This window comes from Chlamydotis macqueenii, chromosome W, assembly GCF_036417535.1.
Source record: "Chlamydotis macqueenii isolate bChlMac1 chromosome W, bChlMac1.mat, whole genome shotgun sequence".
NCBI classification, from domain to species: domain Eukaryota; kingdom Metazoa; phylum Chordata; class Aves; order Otidiformes; family Otididae; genus Chlamydotis; species Chlamydotis macqueenii.
This window is the reverse complement of record NC_141592.1, coordinates 53,734,481-53,762,067: the sequence shown is the minus strand read 5'-3', so window position 1 is coordinate 53,762,067 and position 27,587 is coordinate 53,734,481. Positions and strand designations below refer to the sequence as shown.

General features: G+C 47.8%; 1 long non-coding RNA gene across 1 annotated transcript; it reads right to left on the bottom strand.

The window, feature by feature from the left end:
• On the bottom strand, positions 1–27,587 carry LOC147596816 (uncharacterized). Its single transcript, XR_015261324.1, has 3 exons — positions 27,452–27,587; positions 3,907–4,020; positions 1–180 (listed from the first exon to the last, which is right to left on the bottom strand). It is a non-coding gene; the product is annotated as an uncharacterized LOC147596816 (long non-coding RNA).

Here is a 27,587-nt window from a genome sequence, read left to right as displayed (position 1 = left end):
AGTTCAGGCAACTGTGTAACTTTGTCGGTGAACTCACTTGCGGTGAGGGGTACTCCTACCAAGCACATCATAAATGGGTTCCAGGGAGTGGCTGTGCTGAGACAAAGGGTATCTTGTCCGGTCACCTTCACCAATGTCACCCATACGTTTTACTCACGGGGGAAATGTGTGTGCATAAACCTGTCAAAACAAAAAACAGACAAAACCCAAGATTACCTGCCCCTCTACTCCCCTCCCTTTTGTGTTTTGTTTTGTTTGGTTTGGTTTTTCAGTTTCTGCATCGCAACTGCTGCACAGGTACACACAACCTGTTTGATTCACCAGTAAGGGCAATGGTGATGGCCTGTGAATCATCAGCAGCCACCACTTCAGCTGCAACTGGTCCTGGCTGCCCAGGGAGGGTGATACCAAACACGTGCACTTGCAAACATTTGCAATACAGGATTGGGTTCAATGTGGAGTGGGGGCATCATCCAGAAATACACAGATGCCAAAAGGCCTACAGGGATACTCCTACTTGTTGGTGCAGTGTTGCACAGGCTTAAGGAGATAGGCCATCGATTGCTGCTGTGTACCGGAATTATTAGATTAAAACCGCTGACGATATGGTTTGGGTGTAATGCGAAGACGAAAGAAAACATCTGGTCTGCTTGTACAGATATTTTTACATCCAGAAGGAACCACTGAAGTTGTCCGCCATCAACTGTTAATGTTTGTGCAGAATAAAGAAATAAGAATCCCTGCTCACTGGTCAATGTAAATTGAGTGCCACTCTCGTATTGCACCAGAGTGAGTGGTACTATTATTGGCCTGGCTTGGTAATTTTTCATCAATAGGAGGGGCATTTTATATCCTGCCACCACGCGGTTATTCAGCACACGCACGGGGGTGGGCAGATGATCATAGAATCATAGAATGGTTAGGGTTGGAAGGGACCTTCTAAGGTCATCTAGTCCAACCCCCCTGCAAGGAGCAGGGACATCCCTGACTAGGTCAGGTTGCTCAGAGCCTCATCCAGCCTGGCCTTGAACGTTTCCAGAGATGGGGCCTCCACCACCTCTCTGGGCAACCTGTTCCAGTGTTCTACAACCCTCAGTATAAAAAATTTTTTCCTAATTTCTAATCTAAATCTACCCCCCTCTATTTTGAAACCATTACCCCTCATCCTATCACAACAGGCCCTACTGAACAGCCTCTCCCCATCTTTCTTGTAGGTCCCCTTGAGGTACTGGAAGACTGCTATAAGGTCTCCCCGGAGCCTCCTCTTCTCCAGGCTGAACAGCCCCAACTCTCTCAGCCTGTCCTCATAGGAAAGGTGCTCCAGCCCTCTTATCATCTTCGTGGCCCTCCTCTGAACCCTCTCCAACTGGTCCATGTCCTTCTTGTGTTGGGGGCTCCAGAACTGGACACAGTACTCCAGGTGGGGTCTCACCAGGGCAGAGTAGAGGGGGAGAATCACCTCCCTTGACCTGCTGGCCACGCTTCTCTTGATGCAGCCCAGGATGTGGTTGGCCTTCTGGGCCGCAAGGGCACATTGCCTGCTCATGTTAAGCTTCTCATCCACCAACACTCCCAAATCCTTCTCCTCAGGGCTGCTGTCAATCCATTCTCCGCCCAGCCTGTATTTGTGCCTGGGATTGCCATGACCCAGGTGCAGGATCTTGCACTTGGCCTGGTTGAACTTCATGAGGTTGGCATGGGCCCACCTCTCCAGCCTGTCAAGGTTCCTCTGGATGGCATCCTTCCCTTCCAGCGTGTCAACGGCACCACACAGCTTGGTGTCGTCGTCGAACTTGCTGAGGGTGCACTCTGTCCCACTGTCCATGTCGCCAACAAAGATGTTGAACAGGGCTGGGCCCAACACAGACCCCTGAGGGAGACCACTTGTGACCGGTCTCCACTTGGACATTGAGCCATTGACCACCACTCTCTGAGTGCGGCCATCCAGCCAACTCCTTATCCACCTAGTGGTCCATCCATCAAACCCATGTCTCTCCAGTTTAGAGAGAAGGACGTCGTGCGTGACAGTGTCAAAAGCTTTGCACAAATCCAGGTAGATGATGTCAGTTGCTCGTCCCTTGTCCACCAATGCTGTTACCCCATCATAGAAGGCCACCACATTGGTCAAGCACGATCTGCCCTTGGTGAAGCCATGTTGGCTGTCACCAACCACCTCCCTGCTCTCCATGTGCCTTAGCATGGTTTCCAGGAGAATCTGCTCCATGACCTTGCCAGGCACAGAGGTGAGGCTGACCGGCCTGTAGTTACCCAGGTCTTCCTTGTTTCCCTTTTTAAAAATTGGGGTTATGTTCCCTCTCTTCCAGTCATTGGGGACCTCACCAGACCACCACGACTTCTCAAATATGATGGCCAGTGGCTTGGCAACTTCATCCACCAGTTCCCTCAGGACCCATGGATGCATCTCATCAGGTCCCATGGACTTGCGCACCTTTAAGTTCCTCAGATGATCCCGAACCTGCTCTTCTGCTACAGTGGGCGGTTCTTCATCCTCACAGTCCCTGCTTGCGCTTTCTACAGCTTGGGTGGCGGGACAGGAGCCCTCATCGGTGAAGACTGAGGCAAAAAAAGTCATTGAGTACCTCAGCCTTCTCCATGTCCCAGGTAACCAGGACACTGCTTTCCTTCTGGAGGGGGCCCACATTCTCCTTGGACCTCCTTTTGTCCCCTACATACCTATAGAAGCTCTTCTTGTTGCTACCCATCTACCCATCGCATGCATTTTGTACCTCCTAATCTAAGCAGTTGCTGTTTCAATAGGCTATTAAGGTGTTCCACCAATCCTGCACCCTGTGGGTGGTAGGGTAAATGCCGCACCCACTGTATCTCTCTTTCAGCAGCCCAATTCGCTACTTTATGATTTTTAAAATGAGAATCGTTGTGTGATTGTATTTCGATTGGTGTTCCATAGTATGTTTCAATCATATCCAGACAGCGAATGCTGGCTCTCTTGCCAGCAAACCAACCCAGGACGCACCGGAGCCCCGCTCCGGGGAAAGCAGGGCATCACACGGATACCGTCAAGCCAAGCCTTCAATTTAATGCTGCGCAACACAGGGTTAAATACCCGTACACCCGCTACGCACGCGAACGCACCAGCCCCCTGCGCCCATGGATCTATCCGTAACCACCACGCACCTGTCCCTGCGCCTATGGATCTATCCGTGCCCACCACGTACGTGGATGCACCTGCCCCCTGCACTCATGGACTTATCCGTGCCTAGCGGGCGAATCACTGCGGACCACCCCTCCTGCATACATGCAGCCCTGCTAACGTTACCCCACAGTTCCCCCCCTCTATGCTAAATCATCCTGGTCTAATGGCTGGTACTCTGGGGAGGATGCCGCCATAACATAGTTGTTCATGGATAGTCACCTAGTGACCCCTTAATCATAGCATGCAAGAAACGTAACAGTAACAGAAACAAACAAAGCATTATCAAAGCAACTGCTAGGATCCTCAAACCTATAGACACAATATTTCTTAGCCATCTAGGCAAACCGAACAGGTCTGGAAACTACCCCCAGTCCTTTAGGGCTTTGATGTTGAATACCGACTGGGCAGCATGCACACGCATCTTCTCCAAGGCTGAGGAGGCATTCTTGCTGAAGTCCAAACAGCAGTAGCTTAGGAGACCTAGGACTCCCTCTAGGTCACTGCAACCGATGCCAGGCCTCGCAAGGGCATAACCTAATGCCAACTTCATTTGTGTCAGTCCTTCATCGTGTGCTGCTAAAGCAGTCGCCAGTTCAGATATGGCGAGGGCTGTGCGGTTGGCATTCCCAAGAGCCCAACAGGCCACGCGCTATGCAAACCTGAGTAGAGTCGGCGCAGTTCGTGAACCGCTCCCAGAAATTAGTCGTTATCACTGGCCTTGGAAGACTCACAATCAGGATCAATCCCACCAGGGTGAGCTGGAGGGCACCGCGCCGCTCGGTCACCCTGCCGATCCTCCAGCCACGGCTGTACCAACCGGGCTGGGATCCATCGGGTCCCCGCACCTGTGGAGATACAAGCATACCCTCGTCCACATGTTAGCAAATCAGCGGGACCTTCCCAACGTGGGTTTTCTGGCAGGCAGAACCAGACCTTTGGGAGTGCCTTGCCCCCAAACAGCAGCTGACACGAGGAAAAATGGTTTTGGATAGGGGAAACGGATTGGGGGTTAGCGAAGGACATATGATTGAGTACCACAAGTGCTTTATCGACTAAGACCTCTGGCAAACCCCTCTCTCCCCCCTCTCTTAAGCGCGTTAGCTGTGCTTTCAGGGTTTTGTGTGCGCGTTCTACAATCGCTTGCCCGGTGCTGTTCAGAGGAATGCCAAACGTATGGCGGACTCCCCATGTCTGCAGGAAGTGGCGAAATACCCGTGATCGATAATTCGGCCCATTGTCGGTCTTTATCTCCCGAGGTACCCCTAGGAAGGCAAAAGCCCAGTTCCTGTGTAGGATGGATTTCTGTGTCGTGGACATCGCGAAAAGAGCTCGGGAGCAAGTGTCGACCGCAACATCAATGTATTTGAGACAGCCAAATGGCACGTACTCTGTGATACCCACTTGCCATACCTGGTTCGGAGCATACCCCCGGGGTTAATGCCTGGATAGTATAAGGGCTGGTTCAGCTTTGCTGCTTGACATGCTGGACAGGCTGCCAGCACAGCCCGAGCCTGTGAGATGGGCAGTCGGAACTGACATCATATGGCGTGCGCACCCTGATATAGTATTCTCTGTATCATTTTGTAGACAGGTGACCAAGCACAAAATATTAATGATTATACCTAGTATGATGCCTAGTATCACAATTCTGATTTTAGCCAAGGATAGCAACCACCCAGTTATGCCACACACAAGCTTAGCCAATAACGTTACTGATCACACGTTATACATATTCATGACTGCTAAGCAAAACTAAGTTTCACTACCTTCCAGTAATTTTCTACTACAGCATTCTTCTACTATTACAAACATAACAACTCCAGTAACTTTCTTATCTACAAGGCCAGTGACTAGTTTCTTTTTTGCAAGCCTCTGTTGAAACAAGCCATAAATTCCGCTAACAATGTTTTGTATCTTAAAGCTTCCCTTCTCATTCCATGGCTTTCTTCCAGCGAGCATGATTGTATCCCTCCCCCAAGGTCGGTGTGCTTTCACTGACCCACATCTCTCTCTTCTTTGTTTATGAGAAGAGGCTTGTTCCAACGCTTTATCTATTAAAGTCTGCACATGTTTCAACACACACACGGAATACAGATCAAAACACATATATAAAAAGAATGAATAAGCATCCTACAGCTATTTGTAATAAGCTTTTATCAATCCACCAAAAAGATTTCTGAATATATCAAAATCATCACTTTGTTGCAGTTTTTGTACTCCTTTTTGCAAGTTTTGAATACTCTGTGAATAGATTCCAAGTAATCAGATTCATGCAGCAAAGCCCATCAAAATCCTGACAACCATGATTTTGTGCTAATAATAAAAAATCTACTACTGATCTATTCTGTTACCAACCCAACTATGCCAAAGACACCGCTGAGCAAGAGGATGATGATCAGCTGGGTCAGAGCAGAGAAGGGAGGCAGGCGCAGCACCTTCAGGGCGTCCCCTGTTGTTAATAGAGTATGCTCCCGGTCCCTCCCCTCTCCTCCACTCCAAACCATCTCTGTTTATACCCTCAGCAGATTCAGTGAAAGAGTACTGACTAGATGTTACCGCACGTGTGGCCAGCACATGCAACAAGGCCTGTCAAATATGTGCTCTGCAGGCTAACAGGGGTTCTGTTTTGTAAAATAGTATAGCATATAGAATCTACATCAATTAACAGTGTTAACAGTACTGATACAATTGCATGCGTTTACTTAGCAAGCCAACAGCCCAATTTATTTAGAGTAGCTAATGCCTGGGCACTTGCCACACCAGGTGCAAAGATTGAAGCAGCAATAATTTCACTTGGTTTCCAAAACTCTATATTATCTTGGCAATCAGATTCAAAGCTATGTGTACTTCGTTTAGGTCTTTTATGCTGTCTGGATTTTGACATGTGCTCGCGTGATTACACCATGCTGTATCGTTGCAATGTATAGGTCTTAAAGCATTTACAGTCATTACCCCTCTAGTGACATTAGCTCCTGAATAGTTAAAGAAAATAGGCAGAAGTCCATCTTTACTGATCCCAAAAGTTCCATCTTTTGTAATTTAGCACTCAGCACTCCCCGGCTGCTGTTGTTTTACACAGAGTTGCCATCCTACCGCTGTCTGATCTGGCAGATTGACCAAGCATGTTCTGAAAGGCTTATCTGAAGATGATACAGACAGACAAATGGCGCCCCACCCTGTGGCATTAGCCATAGTTATCCACACGTTTGTTCTGATGGACTGATGTCCATGGAGCTGCCACACAGCTTGTTAACACTCCGATGAACGCAAGGCAGCTTGGAGCGCTGGTCGTACCCATCGTGCAGGGATCCACTTGTTCACTGCTCCTGTAGAGACACAAGCAGATCCTTTCCCCCATGTCATAAGAGGGAATGGTCCTTCCCAATTACCTGTTTCCAGATTCTTATTTTCACTCCAACTTTTTTTTTTTTTGAAACTGGTCATACAACAAAGGATTATTAATTTCCTTTAACATTGTCCATTCAGCGCATTGTATTACATTGACCACATAGGCAGAATCAGAGGCAATATTGAGGGATTCATCTTTTCACTTATACAAAGTTCGTACCTCGAAGGAGATGGTAACCCCTGTTGCAAAGGTCCCATATCCTCAGTTACTGAATTTACTGCCCTTAAATCCTGTAAGAGTCGTCATTTACCCGATTTGTCTGTATTACAAACACAGGGGTATTCTAGGAACTGTCTGTTGGCTTTATATGTCCAAGTTGTAATCGCTGGTCAACTCACTCATTCAAATGTTGCAGCTTCTCTGTTGCTAAAGGCCACTGGTCGACCCAGACGGCAGCATCTGTAACCATGGCAGTTTTTGGGTAAGCTGCCCCCGCCCCGCCGGATGGAGGGCGTGCCTGGCGGCGGCCGCGGCAAGGAATCCTTAAAGCCACCGTCACAGGCAAAACAGACTCGACCTCGGGAAAATCACTCATCCATTACCAAAACCAAAGCAGGACAATGAGAAAGGGAACAAGACAACCGATCCCCGCCCCGCCATGCTGAATCATTCTAGCCTAAAGTTGTAATTTCCAAAACGAAATATAAAATTTTCTTAAACCACTGTTCTATTAAGTACATAGCCAAAAGTGTTATGCTATATCCCGGACTAAACTGATGGGTTTGTTTCCCAAGTAATTAAATTGAAAGCATCATAGAAAAAAATAAATGTTTTTCAAATCAAAAGGCACAGACAATAACAAATAATTAGCAGTTGTCTGCTTCATTTCATCTATCTGGAGCTGCTTTGCCGCAGGCGCTTGTTCTGCCGCCTCCACCTTTGCATTCAGTTGTTCCACCACAACTTTATCCACTCTGTGCAGCTCTTTGAGTTTCATTTCATCAATGGTTTTCATTGCCTTGGTGAGTTCAGGAAGGAGTTTGCTATTTGTATCCTGCAAGCTACTATATCTCGCCTTTTCTTCATGTGCCTTGGCTTGTTCCAGCTTGACCTCTGCCTGCATGCTCTCCACCTGAAGATCCAGCTTCTGATGCAGCAGCTGAGCTTTTTCTTTCCAGTACTTGGCACTTTTCTTGAAGCTGCTTCTGAATCAATTCTGCCTCTTTTACCTTCTCATGGGCTTCCTGAAGCTCTTTAAACAGAGCACAAACTTGCAAACTCAGAGTTTCTACTTCACTGCCAACAGCCTCTGAACTCTCCTCTGCTTGCTGTTCAGTTTGTGTCCCACTCTTCAGGCAGTTGCTGGTTTCCTTCTCCAGTTTTGACAGTCTCTCTTTGTGATCCTGCAGCTCCTTCTCAAGTTCTTCCCTCTTCTGAGTTTCATTTCTAAGGCAGTAGAGCAGTTGGCTTACAATTAGCTCCTCAGACTGCAGATTCTTTGATTCATCGGCAGTTGTGCTCCTGCCGTAGATATCAATGTTACTGGTCATTTCACCACTATTCTCTTGATGTTCCTTTGCAGTTCTATTTATTTCTCCTTCGTTCATCCCAGTCTCCACAAAGGAATCCTCTGCTGAGATGGTCAGCTTGACCTGCAGATCTGAAATGATGCCTAGCATATTGGCCTTCTCAGCCTGGAGCTGGTGCACCTGGGATATCAGCTGCCTCATTTCCTTCTCAGGAGCCATGCAGCCCTCCATTTCAGCTCCTTCTCTTTCCTTTAAGTTCTGAAGGTGGTGTTGTGGCTTTTCATTTTCCATGCACTTGTCTAGCAAGCACTGCTTAACTTCCTTAAACTTTAACTCATAAAATCCTCATTCTTCTTTCTGCTTCTCTCGACAGATGGAAAGTCCCTTGTACCAGTCCTTCATAGCTTGGTTATGCAACTTGATGGCTTCTTTTAACTCATTGCTCTCAGCAGTGAGCTCTTTCATCTGCTGTACCATTTCTTCTGGGGTGTAGGTGCTAAGGGCTGAGGCAGCCATGCTGTCCGTTCCGTTTTCCATTTTTCTCTTGGGATGCTCTCCATTTTCAGCAGGATGGCTTTTCAGCTTGCTGGACATCTCTGAAGCATATACCTGGATCCGCCGAGTCACCGGGCGAGCCCGCCCATAGCGACCGTGACAGAAACCGGCCTGCGCCCGCCGTTTCTCCCGGCACCGGGCTCGCCTGAGGGGCGGCCACCGCCAAGCCTCTCCCCGCTTGCCCCCCTCACAGCTCGCCCACGGCGGCGGCGGTCCCGGCTCAGCTGACTGCCCTCTGGCAGGGTAAGTCCATGAGTGCAGGGGGCAGGTGCGGTCGCGTACGTGGTGGACACGGATAAGTCCATGGGCGCAGGGGGGCGGGTGCGTTCGCGTGCGTAGCGGGTGTACGGGTATTTAACCCTGTGTTGCGCAGCATTAAATTGAAGGGTTGGCTTGACGGTATCCGTGTGATGCCCTGCTTTCCCCGGGGCGGGGCTCCGGTGCGTCCTGGGTTGGTTTGCTGGCAAGAGAGCCGGCAAGTGGTGACCCCGACGTGATTCCCCGGGATGGGATCCCGATAGAGGGAAGGTCTGTAAGTTGTTCGTGCGGCGACAACCGGTGACCCCCGACGTGTCAGAAGGTAACGCGTGGCCGCGGGGCGGTCGTGGTCCGGACAGGTTTGAGTCGTGGCCGCGGGACGGTCGTGCCTGCCTGCTGTTAGGATGGCATCCATCCAGGATACAGTAAAGGCGTTGGGAAAAGAGGTAAATTGTCCGGTGCAAACGGCACCGTTGACGAAGGGCTTGATTGGCAAGCCGGGAGAGGTGATGGACGTGGCGCGGTTACAGGCGGCGGTGAAAGAGCCGTCGGAAGGGGAGGGGGACGAACGGGGTCGAGACGGCGCGGAGGGGACGGGGGGTGGCGCTCCGGTGGTCTGCCCGGTTCGGCCGAGAGCCTCTGACAGTGATAAGGGGGCGATGGAGTTTGCGTGTGCTCCCCCGTGTGTTGCGCCTTGCTTGCCGAGGGGGCGACCCCCCGGATGCGAGGACGCGGGGGTGCCCTCTGTCTCTCCTTCTACCCTGTCGGCTCCACCGCTTGTGGATTCGCGGAGGGGCGATACCGGCTTGCCACCTCTCCCTGAGGATTCATGGGCTGCGGACAGGGGAGGGGGCAGCGAAGCGGGAGCAGTGGACGCTTTAATCCGCAGGTTCGAGCGGTTGGCGGCGGACGTACAAAAAACACTGAGTAAAGTAGAGGGGTCGGCGCGTAAAGCGGGGGCAGCGGCTGAACAGAAAACAGGTCGTGGTTTAACGGATTGGACATTGATTGCTAAGAATTGCGTATTGGAAGGGGTATCTCTAGGGCCATCAGACGGAGATGGGGTATAATGGTGTGCCCAGTGACACAGGGGCAGCAGGGTCGGCAGTGGAGCCTGTTGGATTACAGGTTATTCAGGGAATGGCAGAAGGCGGTGAAGGAGGAAGGTGTTAATGGGGTGGTGGCTCGAGCGATTTTGGATGTGATCTGGGCAGCAAACCCGCTTCCTTTTGATTGTAGGCAGCTGGCTAGAGCGGTTTTTACAGCCCCCCAAATGGTGCTGTGGGAGGCTGCGTTAAAGGAGGAAGCGGACAAGGTGGTTTTAGAAGCTTTAGACCCGAATCACCCCTTGCACGGGATTAGTGCGGAAAGGATTCTAGGGTCAGGTAAGTTCGCTGATCCGGCCGCACAGGCTAATATGCGGGGCAGGGATATCCACGCCGCCGCGCGGGTTGCATTCGCAAAAAAGGGTAAATATGAGGGCAAAAGGCAGCCGTACACTCAGGTGAGGCAGGGCGTAGGGGAGTCGTATACCTCTTTCTTGGAAAGGCTACAGAAGGCGATTGAGAATTCCGATTTACCAGAGAATGTGAAACCTATAGTCGCGAAAGAGTTAGCTAAACAGAATGCAAATGAGGTAACTCAACAAGTTTTGGTGCAATTGCCTGGGGATGCAGGTGTGGCGCAGATGATGAAGCGGGTTATGGAGGCAGAAGCGCTGCAGCAAGCAAAACCGCTCATCGCAGCAGTTTCCGCTATGCGATCACCCTGTCTGTTTTGCCTGTGACGGTGGCTTTAAGGATCCCTCGCCGCGGCCGCCGCCAGGCGCGCCCACCCCGCCCCCATCCGGCGGGGCGGGGGCAGCTTACCCAAAAACTGCCATGGTTACAGATGCTCCCGTCTGGGTCGACCAGTGGCCTTTAGCAAGAGAAAAGCTGCACCATTTGAATGAGTGAGTTGACGAGCGATTACAACTTGGACATACAGCCAACAGACAGTTCCTAGAATACCCCTGTGTTTGTAATACAGACAAATCGGGTAAATGACGACTCTTACAGGATTTAAGGGCAGTAAATTCAGTAACTGAGGATATGGGACCTTTGCAACAGGGGTTACCATCTCCTTCGAGGTACGAACTTTGTATAAGTGAAAAGATGAATCCCTCAATATTGCCTCTGATTCTGCCTATGTGGTCAATGTAATACAATGCGCTGAATGGACAGTGTTAAAGGAAATTAATAATCCTTTGTTGTATGACCAGTTTCAAAAAAAAAATGTTGGAGTGAAAATAAGAATCTGGAAACAGGTAATTGGGAAGGACCATTCCCTCTTATGACGTGGGGGAAAGGATCTGCTTGTGTCTCTACAGGAGCAGTGAACAAGTGGATCCCTGTATGACCAGCGCTCCAAGCTGCCTTGCGTTCATTGGAGTGTTAACAACCTGTGTGGCAGCTCCATGGACATCAGTCACGGAAAGAACTGATATGGGGGAGAGGACCGCATAGAAATAAGGACAATAAGTTAATCACAACTATATATGTATGCGCTTAAAGAATATGTTTACAAAACATAGTCACATAACCTTATAGCTTAAAGAAACAATAAATGGAGAAGGAAGTCTGTTTTCTTTTCCTGACAAAGGACTTATTTGTGAGGAGTGAGAAACAGTCTCACATAATCTCGAGGGAGTGATTAAGAGGAGCAAGAAGTTCGAAAAAAGGAGGGCATCCGTCACATAAATCTCCTTGCTCGAGGAAAACAGATGGTTAACAAGGACATGAAACAGCTCAAACTGATAAGAATACTGCCAGGTTGCAGGATCATGAAATTCCAGGCAAAGGTGAAAAGTACACCATGAAAAAGACCTACGGCCTTCCTCCCAGAAGACCACCGAAGACCCCTGCCCACAATTTTTGGGAGGATTTGTGCAAGCGCGAGGGACTGATAAGCTAATTAAGATACGAAGCAAGAATAGGCGGGTTTAGATAATGAATATGTATAAGCGTCAATTAAATAGTCATTGTTTTATTGTATAAAAATGGGACAATTTGTAACCTCGGGCATGCACGTTTGTGGTGGAGCAATCCCCCATGCATCTGCACGCAATAAACATACCTACTTTATAACTTTCGAGTTATGGAGTCTATTTCCGTATGTCAGAACAAACGTGTGGGTAACTATGGCTGGTGCCACAGGGTGGGGCGCCATTTGTCTGTCTGTATCATCTTCAGATAAGCCTTTCAGAACATGCTTGGTCAATCTGCCAGATCAGACAGCGGTAGGATGGCAACTCTGTGTAAAACAACAGCAGCTGCGAGTGCTGAGTGCTAAATTACAAAAGATGGAACTTTTGGGATCAGTAAAGATGGACTTCTGCCTATTTTCTTTAACTATTCAGGAGCTAATGTTACTAGAGGGGTAATGATTGTAAATGCTTTAAGACATATACATTGCAACGATACAGCATGGTGTAATCACGCGAGCACATGTCAAAATCCAGACAGCATAAAAGACCTAAACGAAGTACACATAGCTTTGAATCTGATTGCCAAGATAATATAGAGTTTTGGAACCCAAGTGAAATTATTGCTGCTTCAATCTTTGCACCTGGTGTGGCAAGTGCCCAGGCATTAGCTACACTAAATAAATTGGGCTTTTGGCTTGCTAAGTAAACGCATGCAATTGTATCAGTACTGTTAACACTGTTAATTGATGTAGATTCTATACGCTATACTATTTTACAAAACAGAACCCCTGTTAGCCTGCAGAGCACATATTTGACAGGCCTTGTTGCATGTGCTGGCCACACATGCAGCAACGTCTAGTGGCTACTCTTTCACTGAATCTGCTGAGGGTATAAACAGAGGTGGCGCGGAGCGGGGGAGAGAGGATGGACCCAGAGCACACTTTATTTACAACAGGGGACGCCCTGAAGGTGCTGGACCTGCCTCCTTTCTCTGCTCTGACCCTGCTGATCATCATCCTCTTGCTCGGCGGTGTCTTTGTCGTACTCGGGTTGGTAACAGAATAGATCAGCAATAGATTTCTTTATTATTAGCACAAAATCATGGTTGTCAGGATTTTGATGGGCTTTGTTGCATGAATCTCTGTCGCAGTTCAGCCCCGATCAGGACCAGACCACACAGTCTCTCTCTCACTCCCCCCACCCTCCGACAGAATAGGGAGAGAAAATGTAAGAAAAACGGCTCGAGGTTTGAGATAAGGACAGGGAGAAATCGTTAAAGTTACTGTCACGGGCAAAACAGACTCGACTTGGGGAAAAATACTCATTTATTACTACAAACAGCAGGATAATGAGACAGAGAACAAGATAACCTCCCTCCACCCCTCCCTCTTCCCAAGCTTAACATTATCTCTACTACCTTCCCCTCCCTGAGCGGCACAGGGGGGAAGAGGGAATGGGGGTCGCGGTCAGTTCATCATACTTTGTTTCACGCCGCTGCTTCGTGGTTGGGGGAAGAACTCCTCGCATTCCTCCCCTGCTCCATTGTGGGGTCCCTCCCACGGGCCACAGTCCTTTGTGGAACTGCTCCGGCGTGGGTCATCTCTTCCATGGGGTTCAGTCCCTTCAGAACAGCTGTCCCAGTGGGCCCTCCACGGGCCACAGCCGCTTTCAGGCATCCACCTCCCCCGGTACGGGGTCCTTCACGGGCTCCAAGTGGATCTCTGCTTCTCCGTGGACCTCCATGGGCTGCAGGGGGACAACCTGATCCACCATGGTCGTCACCACAGGCTGCAGGGGAATCTTGGCCAGGAGCCGCATTACTCCTCCCCCTCCTTCTTCACTGACCTTGGCGTCTGCATCCGTTCCTCACAACAGGCTGGTAGATGTCTCTCAGGATCTTTTTTACATCTTATTCACTTCTCATCTCCTCTCCACTTCTTGCAGCCGGGCTGGACCGAGTCGGGCCCAGTCGGCTGCCTGGCGAGAGGCCAGAGGGTGAGGCCTGCAAGGCCCATGAGGCCTGCGCCTCCCCCTCTGCGCCTCTGCCCCCGCTCAGCTTCTTCACATCTTCTCTTCTCTCTTTTTTTCCTGTTTTCCCCTACTTAAATACGTTATCGCAGAGGCGTTATCACGGGACATTCTGCTACCAATTGGCTCGGCCTTGGCCAGCAGCAAGTCTGCCCTAGGCCTGGCTGAGTCCACTGAACAAAGGGGAGCGACTTCTAGCAGTTTCCTACAGAAGCTACCACCTTAGGCCCCCCCTCACTCTGAAACCCACGACAATCTGTCTGATTATTCGGAATCTATTCACAAAGTATTCAAAACTTGCAAAAAGGAGTACAAAAAACTGCAACAAAGTGATGGTTTTGATATATTCAGAAATCTTTTTGGTGGATTGATATAAGCTTATTACAAATAGCTGTAGGATGCTTATTCATGCTTTTTATATATGTATTTTGATCTGTATTCCGTGTGTGTGTTGAAACATGTGCAGACTTTAATAGATAAAGTGTTGAAACAAGCCTCTTCTCATAAACAAAGAAGGGGGAGATGTGGTATTTCTTGAGCCAGTACGGTGTCAGTGAAAGCACACCGACCTTGGGGGAGGGATACAATCATGCTCGCTGGAAGAAAGCCATGAAATGAGAAGGGAAGCTTTAAGATACAAAACATTGTTAGCAGAATTTATGGCTTGTTTCAACAGAGGCTTGCAAAAAAGAAACTAGTCACTGGCCTTGTAGATAAGAAAGTTACTGGAGTTGTTATGTTTGTAATAGGAGAAGAATGCTGTAGTAGAAAATTACTAGAAGGTAGTGAAACTTAGTTTTGCTTAGCAGTCATGAATATGTATAACGTGTGATCAGTAACGTTATTGGCTAAGCTTGTTTGTAGCATAACTGGGTGTTTGCTATCTTTCGCTAAAATCGGAATTGTGATACTAGGCATCATACTAGGTATAATCGTTAATATTTTGTGCTTGGTCACCTGCTTGCAAAATGATACAGAGAATACTACATCAGGGCGCACAGCTAATGTGCTTAAGAGAGGGGGGAGAGAGGGGTTTGCCCGAGGTCTTAGTTGATAAAGCGCTTGTAGTACTGAATCATATGTCCTTCGCTAACCCCCAATCCGTTTCTCCTATCCAAAACCATTTTTCCTCGTGTCAGCTGCTGTTTGGGGGCAAGGCACTCCCAAAGGTCTGGTACCGCCTGCCAGAAAACCCACGTTGGGAGTGTCCCGCTGATCTGCTATCATGGGGACGAGGGTATGCTTGTATCTCCACAGGTGCGGGGACCTGATGGATCCCGGCCCGGTTGGTACAGCTGTGGCTGGAGGATCAGCAGGGTAACCGAGCGGCGCGGCGCCCTCCAGCTCACCCTAGTGGGATTGATCCTGATTGTGAGTCTTCCAAGGCCAGTGATAACGACTAATTTCTGGGAGCGGTTCACGAACTGCGCCGACTCCACTCAGGTTTGCATAGTGCGTGGCCTGTTGGGCTCTTGGGAATGCCAACCGCACAGCCCTCGCCATATCTGAACTGGCGACTGCTTTAGCAGCACACGATGAAGGACTGACACAAATTAAGTTGGCATTAGGTTATGCCCTTGCGAGGCCTGGCATCGGTTGCAGTGACTTGGAGGGAGTCCTAGGTCTCCTAAGCTACTGCTGTTTGGACTTCAGCAAAAATGCTTCCTTGGCCTTGGAGAAGACGCGTGCGCATGCTGCCCAGTCGGTATTCAACATCAAAGCCCTAAAGGACTGGGGGTAGTTTCCAGACCTGTTTGGTTTACCTAGATGGCTAAGAAATATTGTGTCTATAGGTTTGAGGATCCTAGCAGTTGCTTTGATAATGCTTTGTTTGTTTCTGTTATTGTTACCTTTCTTGCATGCTATGATTGAGGGGTCACTAGGCGACTATCCATGAACAACTATGTTATGGCGGCATCTGCCCCAGAGTACCAGCCATTAGACCAGGATGATTTAGCATAGAGGGGGGGAACTGTGGGGTAACGTTCTTCGCCCACTAGGCGTGGATAAGTCCATGAGTGCAGGGGGCAGGTGCGGTCGCATGCGTGGTGGGCACGGATAGATCCATGGGCGCAGGGGGCAGGTGTGTTCCTGTGCGTAGCGGGTGTACGGGTATTTAACCCTGTGTTGCGCAGCATTAAATTGAAGGCTTGGCTTGACGGTATCCGTGTGATGCCCTGCTTTCCCCGGGGCGGGGCTCCGATGCGTCCTGGGTTAGTTTGCTGGCAAGAGAGCCGGCACCTTGGACTCCAGTTCATACTGCCCCTGAGGGCAGTACGCAAGTCATTGTGGTGACTTTGCGGGAATCCTTCAGGGCAGTACGTGGGTCCCTGTGGTGAATTGAGTGCTTCTCACTGGATTGTGGGAGCCCTGTGTGGGATAGCTATTGTTCGTCTGTTGTAACCCATGGGAATTGGAATTTATATTATTGCAGCTGTAATTGATTTATGATAGTTGTTATAGGCTGTCTACTTAAGAAGTTTTGTGTGTCCCATACCGCGGGTTGTGGGATGCGTGTTTTATTGTATCGTTAATGGTTTATGTTGCTGTCTGAAGTAAGCTGGGTGAGTGTTTGAGTGAGTGAGACGCAGTCTGACTGCAGAGCGAGTGTGGAGTCCTGATCCATGGTTCTGTGTTCTCCGCAAGGAGAGCGGCCGGAGAGGGACGAAGCGTATGATAGACTTTGAGACCGTGTTAGTCGAACTGATTGTTAACCCTTTATTGTCCTGTACATGTGCATAAGGATGTTTCATGCAATCCAATATATTTTGAATGCTTTGGTTGTAAACAGAACATTGAGATACGGTTTGGGGACGATTTTTGTGTGGTGAATGTCAAGGGAACTGGTCTGACAGGGACAGGATCAAGCGTTTAGGCCAGCTTAAGCAGGTATTCGGTGGGAACTTAAAAGGTGTAAGGAATCAGTGAGAATGCCACTGGTATATGGGAGGAAGTGTAGAGCTGAGTAGTGCCGGGTTTATTTGGTGTGGGGCACAGACGAGTGCCACCGGTATGCCATCAGTGTTGCTTGATTGTTCACGCTAAGTGTTTGAAGTATCATAAGTACATTATTTTTTTTAACAGGAAACAGGAATCTCAGTAATTGTCTTGGCGAGAATCTTGGCAATTGTCTTGAATTGAGGTGCATTTGCTGTGGGGCGAGTACGCCCTTGTATCTTTGGCCTTGGATAAGGTGTTATTGTTGTCAATTTAATTAGGTTGTATTTTTGGCTAAAGAATAAGCAGAGTGTCTGTTATGGGAGGCAAACAAAGCGGCAGAGTAGTGAAAAGGAGCCCTCTGGGCTGCATTTTAGCTCACTGGAAGGAGATAGGGGAGCCGCCAGGGGGAAATGTGAACAAAAAGACTTGAATAAAATATTGCAATCAGTGGTGGCCTTTGTATAAATTAGATGATGACAAGAAATGGCCCATTAACGGAACATTGAATTATAATACCTTGTTGCAATTGATGTTGTTTTTGAGGAGAGAAGGGAAATGGGATGAGGTCTCATATACGGACATGTTTTTCACCCTCCGAAATCATCCCGAATATCAAATGGACTGTGAATTAGCATCCCCCACAGGACCCAATGGTGATGGCTTTGGAAAAGGAAAATAAGAAAGAGGAAAAAGGAAAGCGAGGTACAAAGTTGGGGAAAATAAGGGGTCCTGGGATAGGAGACCTGCCGGAGCATTATAAACCACCAGTAGGAGCACAACAAGGAGGAAATGAAGGTTCCGATTCGGAAAACCCTCCAGATAGTCCAGTATCCTCTCGCACTCGAAGTAAGAAAGAACAGATAGTGGTGCAGGCACCCCTCAGGGAGGGGGTGGGGCCAGAGGGAGGCGACACACTCCTCTGGACCCAGGGTCGGAAATAGGAGTACAGCAGTTAGTGTCTCTATTTATAGGACAGTCAGCAAGTGATATTCGGAGGAAGCTGCAGAAATTAAGACCGACAGAGAGCAGAAATTTGGAGACTTTGTTAGATGAAGCCTGGAGAGTGTTTAGCAATAGAGAAGAGGAGGATCGGAGGAAGGATAAAAGGATGCTGGTAGCAGCACTACAAGAGAGTAAGGGATCTAGAGGTGTGGGACCTGGGAGACCTTTGGAAAGGGACCAGTGTGCGTGGTGTAAACAAAGGGGACGCTGGAAAAGTGAATGTCCAAAGAGAAAAGGGAAAGGAAGGATACAGGCCCACGTCAAAGAAGATTGACGGGGACCTGGGGAATCCACCCTAGCAGATCCACTGGTTATATTGAAGTTAGGGAAACAACACCTGAATATGGAATTTCTAGTTGATACAGGGTGTCCTGGTTTTGGCAGGGATAGAGTAGAGTTAATTTTCCTCTCAGTAGCTGGTGTGTTTTGGATTTCATGTGTGAAGAATGTTGATAAAACACCCTGATGATACCAGTTGTTGTGAATGAGACCAAGGACACCGTCCTGCTTTCCAAGTCTCACTAACATGCAGATACAGGAAGCTGGGAGAAAGACAGACAGATCAATTGACCCAAACTGGCCAAAGAGAGTGTTCCATGCCATAAATGTCATAGAATCATAGAATGGTTAGGGTTGGAAGGGACCTTCAAAGGTCACCTAGTCCAACCCCCCTGCCAGGAGCAGGGACATCCCTGACTAGGTCAGGTTGCTCAGAGCCTCATCCAGCCTGGCCTTGAACGTTTCCAGAGATGGGGCCTCCACCACCTTTCTGGGCAACCTGTTCCAGTGTTCTATAACTCTCATCGTAAAAAATTTTTTCCTAATTTCTAATCTAAATCTACCCCCCTCTATTTTAAAACCATTACCTCTCGTCCTATCGCAACAGGCCCTACTAAACAGCCTCTCCCCATCTTTCTTGTAGGCCCCCTTGAGGTATTGGAAGACCGCTATCAGGTCTCCCCGGAGCCTCCTCTTCTGCAGGCTGAACAGCCCCAACTCTCTCAGCCTGTCCTCATAAGAGAGGTGCTCCAGCCCTTTTATCATCTTCGTGGCCCTCCTCTGGACCTTCTCCAACTGGTCCATGTCCTTCTTGTGCTGGGGGCTCCAGAACTGGACACAGTACTCCAGGTGGGGTCTCACCAGGGCAGAGTAGAGGGGGAGAATCACCTCCCTCGACCTGCTGGCCACACTTCTCTTGATGCAGCCCAGGATGCGGTTGGCCTTCTGGGCCGCAAGGGCGCATTGCCTGCTCACGTTAAGCTTCTCATCCACCAGCACTCCCAAGTCCTTCTCCTCAGGGCTGCTGTCAATCCATTCCCCGCCCAGCCTGTATTTGTGCTTGGGATTGCCATGACCCAGGTGCAGGACCTTGCACTTGGCCTGGTTGAACTTCATGAGGTTGGCACGGGCCCACCTCTCCAGCCTGTCCAGGTCCCTCTGGATGGCATCCCTCCCTTCCAGCGTGTCGACGGCACCACACAGCTTGGTGTCGTCGGCGAACTTGCTGAGGGTGCACTCTATCCCACTGTCCATGTCGCCGACAAAGATGTTGAACAGGGCCGGGCCCAGCACGGACCCCTGAGGGACGCCACTCGTGACCGGTCTCCACTTGGACATTGAGCCGTTGACCACCACTCTCTGAGTGCGGCCATCCAGCCAGTTCCTTATCCACAGAGTGGTCCATCCATCAAACCCATGCCTCTCTAGTTTAGAGAGAAGGATGTCGTGCGGGACAGTGTCAAAAGCTTTGCACAAGTCCAGGTAGATGATGTCCATTGCTCGTCCCTTGTCCACCGATGCCGTCACCCCATCATAGAAGGCCACCAAATTGGTCAGGCACGATCTGCCCTTGGTGAAGCCATGTTGGCTGTCACCAACCACCTCCTTGCTCTCCATGTGCCTTAGCATGGTTTCCAGGAGAATCTGCTCCATGACCTTGCCAGGCACAGAGGTGAGGCTGACCGGCCTGTAGTTACCCGGGTCTTCCTTATTCCCCTTTTTAAAAATTGGGGTTATGTTCCCTCTCTTCCAGTCATCGGGGACCTCACCAGACCGCCACGACTTCTCAAATACGATAGCCAGTGGCTTGGCAACTTCATCCACCAGTTCCCTCAGGACCCGCGGATGGATCTCATCAGGACCCATGGACTTGTGCACCTTCAGGTTCCTTAGATGATCCCGAACCTGCTCTTCGAGTACAATGGGCACGAGGTACCTTCGAGTACAAGGTCATGTTCAGTATATAAGTGGGGGCTGGCCAGGGTGGGTATCTGCCTTCCTGGCATCCATCCCTCTCTCTCTCTCTCGCTGGCATCGTTCCCTCTACCTTCCTGGCTCCCTTTTGCTCCTTTGCTTGCCCGTCTTTTTTGTTTCCGTGATCGCTGCTCGGGACGGGCTGTATCGGTCATTGGGACATCGGGTGGTGAGAAAACATACATTGTTCATTTTGTGTACTTTAATGTCCTTATATTCTGTTATTATTGTAGTTTTCCCTTTGTTATTTTAGTAAATTATCTTCTTGTCTTCATATCAACCCCCTTCCTTCCCAGTTCTCTCCCCCATCCCACAGGGGAGGGGGAGGGTGAGCGAGAAACTGTGTGGTGATTCAGGCTAAACCATCACACCGGGGCAACATTTTGGGTTTTAAACCAAGGTTTAACACTTATGGATGATGACTTTGTAACGGTAAGGGGAGCTACTGGCCAAAGTGAGAAGGCGTACTTTTTGAAACCTCTTAAATTTAAATTGGGAATACATAAATTTTTATATATGCCTAACTCGCCAAAACCCCTATTAGGGCGAGACCTATTGGTACAGCTAAAGGCGGAAATAAAATTTGAAAAAGGAAAAGTGGAACTCCGAGTGGGAGATGACCAGCTAATTGAACTTTTGAGTCTGGCCCTCATAGATATGGATATTCCTGTTAGCTCAGGAATACCTGAGGAAGTCCAGAACCAAGTATATCCGGGGGTATGGGCCGCAGAAATACCAGGAAAAGCGAAAAATGCCTCCCCAGTAGTAGTCAGACTCAAACCAGGGGCGTGGCCTGTAAGAATCAGGCAACATTCCCTCAGGACAGAGGATAGGGAAGGAATCCAACCAATAATCAGCCGGTTTATCAAACATGGGCTGTTAACGGAGTGTGAGTCGGAGCATAACACTCCCATTCTACCAGTCAAAAAGTCGGATGGTAGTTACAGAATAGTACAAGATCTCAGAGCTATTAATAGAATTGTTGAAGATCTGTATCCTGTCGTAGCAAACCCATACACATTATTAACTAAATTGGCACTTGAATTGGCCTGGTTTACCGTACTGGACCTGAAAGACACCTTCTTTTGCCTACCCTTCAGCCCAGAAAGCCAGTTGTTGTTTGCATTTGAATGGGAAAACCCCGATTCTGGAAGAAAGACACAACTGACATGGACTGTGTTACCACAGGGGTTTAAGAATAGCCCCACTCTTTTCGGAAATGAATTAGCCAGAGACTTGAAATGGTGGGAGCGACCACATGGAAATGGAATGGAGTAATATTACAGTATGTAGATGATCTATTGATAGCCACTGAGACGAAAGAACTATGTATAATATGGACAGTCAGTCTGCTAAATTTCCTTGGACTTAATGGCTATCGAGTCTCTCCACAGAAAGCACAAGTGGCTCAGCGGCAGGTGACTTACCTCGGATACAAGATAACTGCTGGCCAAAGGACCCTAGGAACAGCAAGAAAGGAGGCCATCTGTCAGACTCCTCGACCACAGACAGCTAGAGAACTCCACACGTTCTTAGGAATGACGGGATGGTGTCGCCTATGGATATATAACTATGGACTCTTGGTAAGGCCACTCTATGAACTGTTGAAATCTAATCCAAAAGACCTCACCTGGAATGAGGAGAGGCAGAAAAAGCATTCCAGCAACTGAAAAGGAAGCTAATGGATGCCCCTGCCTTGGGGTTACCAGATACTACTAAGCCATTCTGGCTGTTCTCTCACGAGAAGCAGGGAATAGCCCTGGGAATCCTAGCCCAAAACTTGGGATCATATAGAAGGGCAATGGCGTACTTCTCCAAACAACTTGATGAAGTAAGTAAAGGTTGGCCTAGCTGCCTAAGGGCGACAGCAGCACTGGTGCTACATATCCAAGAAGCACGTAAATTGGCATTAGGCCAAAAGATGACAGTGTTGATATCTCATACTGTATCCACAGTATTAGAGATAAAAGGGGGGCACTGGTTCTCACCACAAATGTTCCTTAAATACCAGGCCGTTCTGGTGGAACAGGGTGATGTGGAAATAGTGGTTACTAACATTGTCAACCCAGCAGCTTTCCTCAGCGGAACCACGGGAGAACCACTATCGCATGACTGCCTGGAAACGATTGAAGCAGTCTATTCCAGCCGACCGGCCCTGAAAGAGGAGCCACTGGAAGATGCTGAAGACTCCTGGTACACAGATGGAAGCAGCTTTGTTCGACAAGGCATCCGCAAAGCAGGGTATGCGGTAACCGCTATGGATCAGGTAATAGAATCTGCAGCCCTTGCCCCAAATACCTCGGCACAAAAGGCAGAAATAGTAGCTTTAACCTGAGTGTTGGAACTAGCTAAAGACAGGAAGATTAATGTCTGGATGGACTCCAAATACACTTTTGGGGTAGTCCATGCCCATGGGGTGATATGGAAAGAAAGGGGACTCCTATCCACCCAAGGGAAACATATAAAACATGCTGAAGAAATTCTTAGGCTCCTGGAAGCAGTGCAGCTACCCAAAAAAGTGGCTATCATGCATTGCAAGGCTCATCAGAAAGGAAATACCGCTCAAGAATTGGACAATGCTATGGCAGATCAGAAAGCCAAAAGAGCGGCTGAGAGGGTAAATTAGAGGTGCAGTCTTTGGTCCCAGACGGTAAAATACAAATTGATTGTGAACCCAAGTATTCCAAAGAGGATCGAAAATCAGTTGAAGATTTAGGTGGAGAAATAGAGAAGGGTAGGTGGGCAAAGACTCTGCAAGGCAGAATAATAATTCCATTTGCATTATTGTGGGCCGTAGTTATGGCAGAACACAGAAAATCCCATTGGGGAGCTGAAGCATTGTATAAATACTTGAGTCAGCGTATAGCTGCCCGGAACCTCTACGCTACTGTTAAACAAGTGACACAGCAGTGTGAAATATGTTTGCAGAATAATCCTAAGACAAGCCCTAAAGCCCAACTCGGACAAATAGGGAAAGGAAACTATCCAGGGCAACAATGGGAAATTGATTTCTCAGAACTCCCAAGAAAAGGGGGGTGCTGATATCTGTTAGTCCTAACGGACACCTTTTCAGGCTGGCCAGAAGCATTTCCTTGCCAAACCAATAAAGCTAGAGAGGTAACTAAAGCATTACTAGAAGAAATTGTACCGAGATTCGGGGTTCCTGCAACAATCTCCTCAGATAGAGGACCACATTTTATTGTAAAAATTGTTATAATTAATTAATTGTAGATGCATTAAACCTAGTTCAAACTAATGTTTTTAAAACACTCAGTTGTATCCAGGCCCAATTACGGATACAATCAATAGCAGCTGCAATCATCAGGGAAGGAGAGGATGGAATCCTACCAAGAGAAATTCGAAAGGTAATTTGGGATAATGCAACTGAATTTGAAAAGAAGTTCCAGTCATGGTGGCACTTAGTTAATTTTACCTTTGACCCTACTAGCAACACAGCCACAGCTTTTGTACTAACTATATCTAAAGCCTTGGTGTGTACAATATATATCCGATTGTTGCATTAGGATTAAATCACCGTGGAGCTGTACTTTATCCCTTAGAACATAGGGTATGGGCTATGAAAAATGGGAAAAAATGGCAAACTATTGATCTTGAGGCCTGTGCTGTGAGAGACCAGCAGGGATTTATTTGTGAAGGTAATACCATAAAAGCGCAGGATATTTGTCTGGATACGGAACAAAATGTTTGTCACTTTGAGATACACCCCAATGAGACCCCAGAAACCATTGTAATTTACAAGGGTATGGGATGTGCTTGCTTGAGGACTCTGTGTGATTCTGTACAAGTTGATGACCTAATAGTGGACACGAGTAACCATTCAAATATTTGCATCTGTAATTTTGTTAGTCTCACAGGATGTGATTTTAATTATACTGCTCCTGTCATTACCTATCAATTGATATGATTTAGTCATGAATTGATTCAAGATTTGCAGCCCACCCCTATTGGAATGAATCTTGTTCTGGTAAGGGAACTACTGCATCATGAAAATTTAGAGAGATTGATAAAGCAAGTCCAGGAAAGTGGCCGAAAGACTTCAATTACTATCCAACATGGTGCAGAAAGAATACACGAAATAATGGAACGAGTGAAGTCAGACAGAGAGCACTATTGGTGGGACGTGTTCATGGGTTATTCCCCATCTGCTACCAAGATCTTAATCATACTGACCCACCCGACATTGATCTTACTGATAGTCATGGCAATGTTAACGGTAGTAAATCTTATCTTTCAGTATAAACTGAAGAAGCTTGCTGAACAAATATGGACCTTAAAAATGGTAATGAAATATAATGAACCACTTTTAACAGCAAAAGAATTTGCTTAGAAGAAAGAAAAGTGGGGAAATTGATACAGGGAGTTAACGGTCTGCTAAATATTGCTTGATTTAGGAGACTAACTGTCTGCTAGAGAATGCCTAACAATCCTGTTTGCCTTGAAACTCACTTAAGCTTATCAGGGACTGGTATGTGTCAAGAAACTGGTATTTGTCAAGGACTAATATGTCTAGCAAAGGACAGAATGTTAGTTCCACCACAAATTCGGTCAGAAGTCGGGAAACTGCTGAAATCCCCAAGTGAAAGGAGAGCATGGGTGAATGACTAAAGTTCATCTAGAGGAAGATAAGACCCCTGAAGAAGTGAACGACCACCAGAGACAGATCTGAAATGCCAACGCAAGTGGTTTTTTTAATAACCCCGCCTCACTTATGCATACGTATGTCTGTATTGTGCAATCCTATGAATATGTATACCTGCACCGTATAAATTTTTGGAAAAACGTGCTGTCGGTGTGCGTGCTTTTGGAGGAGCGATCCCCCACGCACCCGGCGCCGAATAAACATGCCTGCTTTATAACTCTCTCCGAGTTGTAGAGTTTGATCCGCACGTCACCTACACCAAAAGCCCACCAGTACCCTTTTGGGTTCCTGAAATACCGGATCCTGAGGTGATCTATACCAAGAATGCATGGAGCATCTGGGCCAGTCACTATGGGGTGCTTTTGCCACTCATTCCCTGTCAGGCTCACTTCAGCCTCCAATACAGACAGCTGTTGGGATCCTCCTGTCACTCCAGAAATACAAATGGGTTCTGCCCCTTTATAGCTTGAGGGCATCAAGGTACATAGTGCACCAGTGCCCACTACAGTTTTATACTCTTGTGGGTCTGACGTGCCAGGCCATCGGATCCACACAGTCCAGTAAACTCTGTTATCCCTCTCCTCCACCTGGCTGGAGACAGGGCTTCTCTAATCTTGACCCCAGTATTCATTGGTCATTACTTTTAAATATGCATGAGAGGTCCCTTCGAGAGGGTCAGAACTAAAGCTATTCCTTCTACTCTGCCTACAGGAGACTGGTGCAGCAATTTTCCAGGAGAACTGGAAAACATTGCCTCCTAGGCAGGCAAAAGCCCGGTTCCTGTGTAGGATGGATTTCTGTGTCGTGGACGTCGTGAATGGATATGCGAAAAGAGCTCGGGAGCAAGTGTCGACCGCAACATGAATGTATTTGAGACAGCCAAATGGCGCATACTCTGTGATATCCACTTGCCATACCTGGTTCGGAGCATACCCCCGGGGTTAATGCCTGGGTAGTATAAGGGCTGGGTTGGCTTTGCTGCTTGACATGCTGGACAGGCTGCCAGCACAGCCCGAGCCTGTGAGATGGGCAGTCGGAACTGACATCATATGGCGTGCGCGCCCTGATATATTTTTCTCTGTATCACTTTTGTAGGCAGGTGACCAAGCACAAAATATTAATGATTATACCTAGTATGATGCCTAGTATCACAATTCCGATTTTAGCCAAGGATAGCAACCACCCAGTTATGCCACACACAAGCTTAGCCAATAAAGTTACTGATCACACGTTATACATATTCATGACTGCTAGGCAAAACTAAGTTTCACTACCTTCTAGTAATTTTCTACTACAGCATTCTTCTCCTGTTACAGACATAACAACTCCAGTAACTTTCTTATCTACAAGGCCAGTGACTAGTTTCTTTTTTGTAAGCCTCTGTTGAAACAAGCCATAAATTCTGCTAACAATGTTTTGTATCTTAAAGCTTCCCTTCTCATTCCATGGCTTTCTTCCAGCAAACATGATTGTATCCCTCTCCCAAGGTCAGTTTGCTTTCACTGACACCGTACTGGCTCAAGAAATACCCACATCTCTCTCTTCTTTGTTTATGAGAAGAGGCTTGTTTCAACGCTTTATCTGTTAAAGTCTGCACATATTTCAACACACACACGGAATACAGATCAAAATACATGTATAAAAAGCATGAATAAGCATCCTACAGCTATTTGTAATAAGCTTTTATCAATCCACCAAAAAGATTTCTGAATATATCAAAATCATCACTTTGTTGCAGTTTTTTGTACTCCTTTTTGCAAGTTTTGAATACTTTTGTGAATAGATTCCGAATAATCAGACAGATTCATGCAGCAAAGCCCATCAAAATCCTGACAACCATGATTTTGTGCTAATAATAAAAAATCTATTGCTGATCTATTCTGTTACCAACCCAACTATGCCAAAGACACCGCTGAGCAAGAGGATGTTTATCAGCTGGGTCAGAGCAGAGAAGGGAGGCAGGTGCAGCACCTTCAGGGCATCCCCTGTTGTAAATAAAGTGTGCTCTGGGTCCATCCTCTCTCCCCCACTCCGAGCCACCTCTGTTTATACCCTCAGCAGATTCAGTGAAAGAGTACTGACTAGACATTGCTGCATGCGTGGCCAGCACATGCAACAAGGCCTGTCAAATATGTGCTCTGCAGGCTAACAGGGGTTCTGTTTTGTAAAGTAGCATAGTATATAGAATCTACATCAGTTAACAGCGTTGATAGTGCCAATGCAGTTGTATGCGTTTGCTTAGCAAGCCAACAGCCCAATTTATTTAGAGTAGCTAATGCCTGGGCACTTGCCACACCAGGTGCAAAGATTGAAGCAGCAATAATTTCACCTGGTTTCCAAAACTCTATATTATCTTGGCAATCAGATTCAAAGCTATGTGTACTTCGTTTAGGTCTTTTATGCTGTCTGGATTTTGACATGTGCTCGCGTGATTACACCATGCTGTATCGTTGCAATGTATAGGTCTTAAAGCATTTACAGTCATTACCCCTCTAGTAACATTAGCTCCTGAATAGTTAAAGAAAATAGGCAGAAGTCCATCTTTACTGATCCCAAAAGTTCCATCTTTTGTAATTTAGCACTCAGCACTCGCAGCTGCTGTTGTTTTACACAGAGTTGCCATCCTACCGCTGTCTGATCTGGCAGATTGACCAAGCATGTTCTGAAAGGCTTATCTGAAGATGATACAGACAGACAAATGGCGCCCCACCCTGTGGCACCAGCCATAGTTACCCACACGTTTGTTCTTTCCGTGACTGATGTCCATGGAGCTGCCACACAGCTTGTTAATAATCCGACGAACGCAAGGCAGCTTGGAGCGCTGGTCGTACCCATCGTGCAGGGATCCACTTGTTCACTGCTCCTGTAGAGAC